We start from the raw sequence: 6,000 nt of genomic DNA, 5'->3' as shown, positions 1-6,000 counted from the left end.
CTCCATGTTTGTGGGCAATAAGACTCTTAAATTATACTCCACGGAGGCAATAATGCACATAATAAAATAATATAAATTTGGCATTTAAAATATGTATTTATCTCATAACCATTAGGATGGCTACTATCAAAAAAGATAAATAGAAAATACGAGTGCTGATGTAGATGTGGAAAAATTGAAACGCTTGTTCATGGGTAGTGTAAATAGGTACATTAAAATGGTACAACCACTATGGAAAACAGATGGCAGTTCTTCAAAACATTAGAAGTAGAACTACCATATGATTCACTTCTGGGTATCCACACAAAAGAATTAAAAGCAAGGTCCCAGAAAACTGTACATTCATGTTCATAGCAGCGTTATTCCCTGTTCATAGCAGACAAGAAGTGGAAGTAACCTAAGTCTCCATCAATGGATAAATGAAATATGATATCTACGTACCACAGAAAATCATTCCGCCTTAAAAAGGAGGGCAATCTGACACATGCTGCCACAGGGATAGACCTTGCAGTTATTATGCTAAGCGAAATGAAACCAGTCCCAAAGGACAAATATGTAACTCCACTGATACAAGGCAGCTCGAGCCACCAAATTCAGGGACATATATGTAACTCCACTGATACAAGGCAGCTCGAGCCACCACATTCAGGGACAAATATGTAACTCCACTGGTACAAGGCAGCTCGAGCCACCAAATTCAGGGACAAATATGTAACTCCACTGGTACAAGGCAGCTCGAGCCACCACATTCAGGGACAAATATGTAACTCCACTGATACAAGGCAGCTCGAGCCACCAAATTCAGAGACAGAAAATGGAATCGTGGTTTCCAGGGGCTGTGGAGGAACGGCAGTGAGAGGTATTTTAAATCAGTACCGAGATTCAGTTACAACATGAAAAGCGTTCTGAAGATACACGGTAGTGATACAGTGTTAATGTACTTAATGCCACCGAACTGTACACCCAAAAACGGTGAAGATCACAAATTATTTTGTGTGTGCTTCATCACAATTTATATGTCTGAATATATCCATACATTTTTATATATATTTACTTATAAATTTACATACCTAGAGAGTTCGTATACAAACATATATATACATGTATACGGAAAGAGAGAGTTTTTTTTTTTTTTTTTTTTGAGACGGAGTTTCGCTGTTGTTACCTAGACTGGAGTGCAATGGCACAATCTCGGCTCACTGCAACCTCCACCTTGTGGGTTCAAGCAATTGCCCTGCCTCAGCCTCCTGAGTAGCTGGGACTACAGGCACCACCGTGCCCAGCTAATTTTTGTATTTTAGTAGAGACGGGGTTTCACCTTGTTGACCAGGATGGTCTCGATTTCTTGACCTCGTGATCCACCCGCCTTGGCCTCCCAAAGTGCTGGGATTATAGGCGTGAGCCACTGCGCCCGGCCAAGAGTTCTTAGTGTATGCCCAGCAGTGGACTAAGCATTTTGCTTCACATAATCCCCACAACAAGCCCAAGTAACACTACTATTATCTCCATCTTACAGAGGTGAAAACGGAAGCTTTGAGTGATTAGATGATTTGTTCAAGGCTATCCAAATGGGAAGTGGCATCCCTGGATGCAAGGCAAAGTCCTTTTGCACTGGAGCTTCCAATATTTACCATTCTGTTCTAACTCTCCATGGCCTGCACTGTTTAGTGTTACCTTGATACACTGAACAAATCAAGACCTTTAGTCACTCAGATTCTCTGTGGTTGGTCTATAATTCTGGACTAGGACTAGGGAACTTAGAAGTAACATTTTCTGTCTCTTAAAGAGACTACATTTTGTGGCTCATGGCTATTCAGGTTTTATTCTCATTTTTTTTAAACATTTTTGTTTTTTATTTCAATAGGTTTTTGGGGAATAGGTGGTGTCTAGTTACATGAATAAGTATCTTAGAGGTGATTTCTGAGATTTTGGTACAGCCATCACCAGAGCAGTGTACACTGCACCTAATGTATAGTCTTTTGTCCATCAGTGCCCCCCACCCTTTCTCCTCAGTCCCCAAAGTCCAATGTACCATTCTTATGCCTTTGCCTCCTCATGGCTGAGCACCCACATATGGGTGAGAACACACAATGTTTGTTTTTCCATTCCTGAGTTACATCACTTAGAATAATGGTCTCCAATTGTGTCATTTGCTGCAAACGCTATCAGTTTGTTCCTTTTCACGGCCGAGTAGTATTCCATGGTATGGAAAAACCCTTCTAGACATTGGTCTAGGCAAAGACTTCACAACCAATAACCCAAAAGCAATGCAACAAAAACAAAGTTGCATTTTTCATGAATAAAGAAAATGATATATGCAACATTGAGACTGAAAGATAGTGAGTGTTTAACACACGTACATTGAATATGCGCTATCCATTTGACCTTCACGGTCCTTTGCAGTGAGCATCATTATGCGGCAATGTAGATCAGGATCAGAGGCTACATCTTGCCCAGAGCCCCACAGTGTGATTATATATATATATATATATATATGTCTTTTCTTTATCCGCTCATTAATTAATGGGCATTTAGGATGGTTCCATATTTTTTGCAATTGCAAATTGTGCTGCTGTAAAAAAAAAAGATATTTGTGAGTGCAAATATCTTTTTCATATAATGACTTCTCTACTGGCTAGATACCTAGTAAGTGGATTGCTGAATCAAACGGTAGATCTACTTTTTTTTTTGAGATGGAGTCTCGCTCAGAAGCCCAGAATGGAGTGCAGTGGCATGATCTTGGCTCACTGCAACCTCCACCTCCCAGGTTCAAGCAATTCTCCTGCCTCAGCCTCCCGAGTAGCTGGGACTACAGGCACCCACCACCATGCCTGGCTTTTTGTATTTTTAGTAGAGATGGGGGATTCACCATGTTAGCCAGGATGGTCTCGATCTCCTGACCTTGTGATCTGCCTGCCTTGGCCTCGCAAAGTGGTGGGATTACAGGTGTAAGCCACCATGCCCAGCCTAAAGAATCTCCATGCTGTTTTCCACAGTGACTATACTAGTGTACATTCCCACCAAGAGTGTAAAAGTATTCCCTTTGACCACATTCATGTCAACATCTATTATTTTTTATTTTTTGATTATGGCCATTCTTGCAGGAGTGAGGTGGTATCTCATTGCGGTTTTGACTTGCTTTCTTTGATCATGAGTAATGTTGATCATTTTTCCATCTGCTTGTTCGCCATTTGTATATCTTCTTTTAATAATTGTCTATTCATGTCCTTAGCCCACTTTTGATGAGATTGTTTGTTTTTTCTTGCTGATTTAAGTTCTTTGTAGATTCTGGATATTAGCCTTTTGTTGGAAGTATAGATTGTAGAGATTTTCTTATATTCTGTGTGTTGTCTGTTTACTCTGTGTGAAAAAAAATATTCAGCAGAGTAAACAGACAACCCACAGAATGGGAGAAAATCCCACAGAGTACTTTAATTAAGGCCCATCTGTTTATCTTTGTTTTCGCTGCATTGCTTTTGGGTTTGTGGTCATGAAGACTTTGCCTAAGCCAATGTCTAGAAGGGTTTTTTTGATGTCATCTTCTAGAACCTTTATGGTTTCAGATCTTAGATTTATGTTGTTGATTTATCTTGAGCTGATTTTTGTATAAGATGAGAGATGAGGATCTAATTTCATTCTTCTACATGTGGCTTACCAATTATCCCAGCACCATTTGTTGAATAGGGTGTCCTTTCCCCACTTTATGTTTTTGTTTGCTTTGCCAAAGATCAGTTGGCTGTAAGAATTTGCCTTTATTTCTCAGTGCTCTATTCCATTCTATTGTTCTATGTGCCTATTTTATACAGTACCATGCTGTTTTGGTGACTATGGCCTTATAATATAGTTTGATGTTCTTTATTTTGCGGTCTATCATATGGTCTATCTTGGAGAATGTTCCACTGTTCTGTTCTATGCTGATGAACAGAATGTGTATTCTGCATTGTTGGGTAGAATGTTTGGTCAATATCTGTTGGGTCCATTTATTGTAGGGTATAGTTTAAGTCCATTGTTTCTTTGGTGATTTTCTGTCTTGATGACCTGACCAGTGCACTCAGTGGAGTATTAAAGTCCCCCACTGTTATTGTGCTGCTGCCTATCTAATTTCTTAGGTCTAGTAGTTTCATAAATTTGGGAGTTCCAGTATTAGGTACATATATATTTAAAATTGTGATATTTTTCTGTTGGACTAGCTATTTTATCATTATATACAGTCCTTCTTTGTCCTCTTTAACTGCTGTTGCTTTCAAGTTTTTTTTTTTTTTATATAAGGATAGCTACTCCTGCTCACTTTTGGTGTCCATTTGCATGGAATATCTTTTCTACCTCTTTACATTAAGTGTATGTATGTGTTAGGTGAGTCCCCTGAAGGCAGAATAACATTGGTTGGTGAATTCTTATCTATTCTGTATCTTTTAAGTGAAGCATTTAGGACATTTACTTTCAATGTGAGATTGAAATGTGAGGTATTGTTCTATTCATTGTACTATTTGTTGCCTGAATCCCTTGTTGCCTGAATCACTGCAACCTCCACCTCCTGGGGTCAAGCAATTCTCCTGCCTTTTCTTCATTGTGTTCTTGTTTTATAGGTCCTGTGAGATTTATACTTTAAGGAGGTTCGACTTTGGTGTACTTTGAGAATTTTTTTTGTTATTATGTGTTTACAACGATCATTTATTAAAAATATGCTGTATGTTAGGTTTGCCTTGGTTTATTTGCATAGTTTCTGCAATACCTACAACATTACTACATGGTAGCATCCTCATTATCATTTATAAAATAAAAGTCCTGAAGCTTTCTAAAGTTAAGAAACTGGATCACAGCGCTAGTCAAATTGAGAGTGGAACCTCAATTTGTTGAACTCTAAAATGTGCTTCACTACGTCATTCTCCTCTATTGCTCAGCAATCAATGGGCATATGAGCAACTTAGTTTCTCAATCTCTAATTTGGCCTTGGCTTAAATATCCTTTCACAGGATTGGTGCCAATATTAACAGTCTGGTTATCTTTAAGACAATATGTATGCTTTTAAAATACTCTTTCAAAGTAAATATTTTCATCAATTCTCCTACCAGTAGGGTTAGGAGGTTGAACTAATAAACTCTCAGTTCTGACATTTTCTAAATTGTAATTCTATTATATAATGGCATTAAGACAAGAAGACACATGAGAAAGATTGAGAAGCGTAATTCAGAGAGGTAGTAAGTTTCCCTACAACTTTAATGTCTTACTACAGCCTAATAGGTCTTGCCTGAGAAGTTCAGCCTCTTAATATTACTTTTTGTATAACATACTCTTGACAGCATTTATTATTAATGATCATCTGTGCGTTATGAAGGATAAAATCATGTGAATGGAATCCAAAAGTCAAACAACGGTCTCTCAGAAGCAATTGAACCTTATCCAACTGCAGCATAATTTTGGGACTGAACTAAAGAGTAGCACTAAAGAAAATGCTTTGCTTGAGGCAGTGATTTAATCTCTAAGGAGTGCCACCAGAAATAGAGATGGAGCAGGAGACAAGAAAAAGTGGTCACGGTATTAAGAGGCATTCATGGTCAATCCCACAACAGGTCAGTTGCATGTGCAACCCTCAACTTTAAATCACATGGATTCTGAAGGCTTGGACGCAGATATATTTCTTCGTTCAACACTCCCTAGCTCCTTGGTATTGGCAAATTCAGGTCCGTAAAGGGTCAAATGTGTTGAACTCCTGTCAAACTTTCCAGGGTGGGTTAAAGTCAATAATTTTCATCTTAATCCTGAGGCTGCACTGTGTTCAAGTTAGAAATCTACTCCATATGTTCATGATATTATTTCACGGAAGCCCCTAGAAGATTTCTTCATGAGAATTCTCTGAGGATTCCAAACCTCCTTGGCCTCTTAAGATTGATTTAACTTTAAAATTATAAATAAAAATATCTTTAGTTAAAATCAGTATCTCTTATTGAGAATCTAGTATATGCAAGCCACTTTTCCATGCATTATCTTATTGAATTCTCA

Source organism: Callithrix jacchus, chromosome 4 (genome assembly GCF_049354715.1).
Source record: "Callithrix jacchus isolate 240 chromosome 4, calJac240_pri, whole genome shotgun sequence".
NCBI lineage: Eukaryota > Metazoa > Chordata > Mammalia > Primates > Cebidae > Callithrix > Callithrix jacchus.
This window is presented reverse-complemented; position numbering follows the sequence as displayed.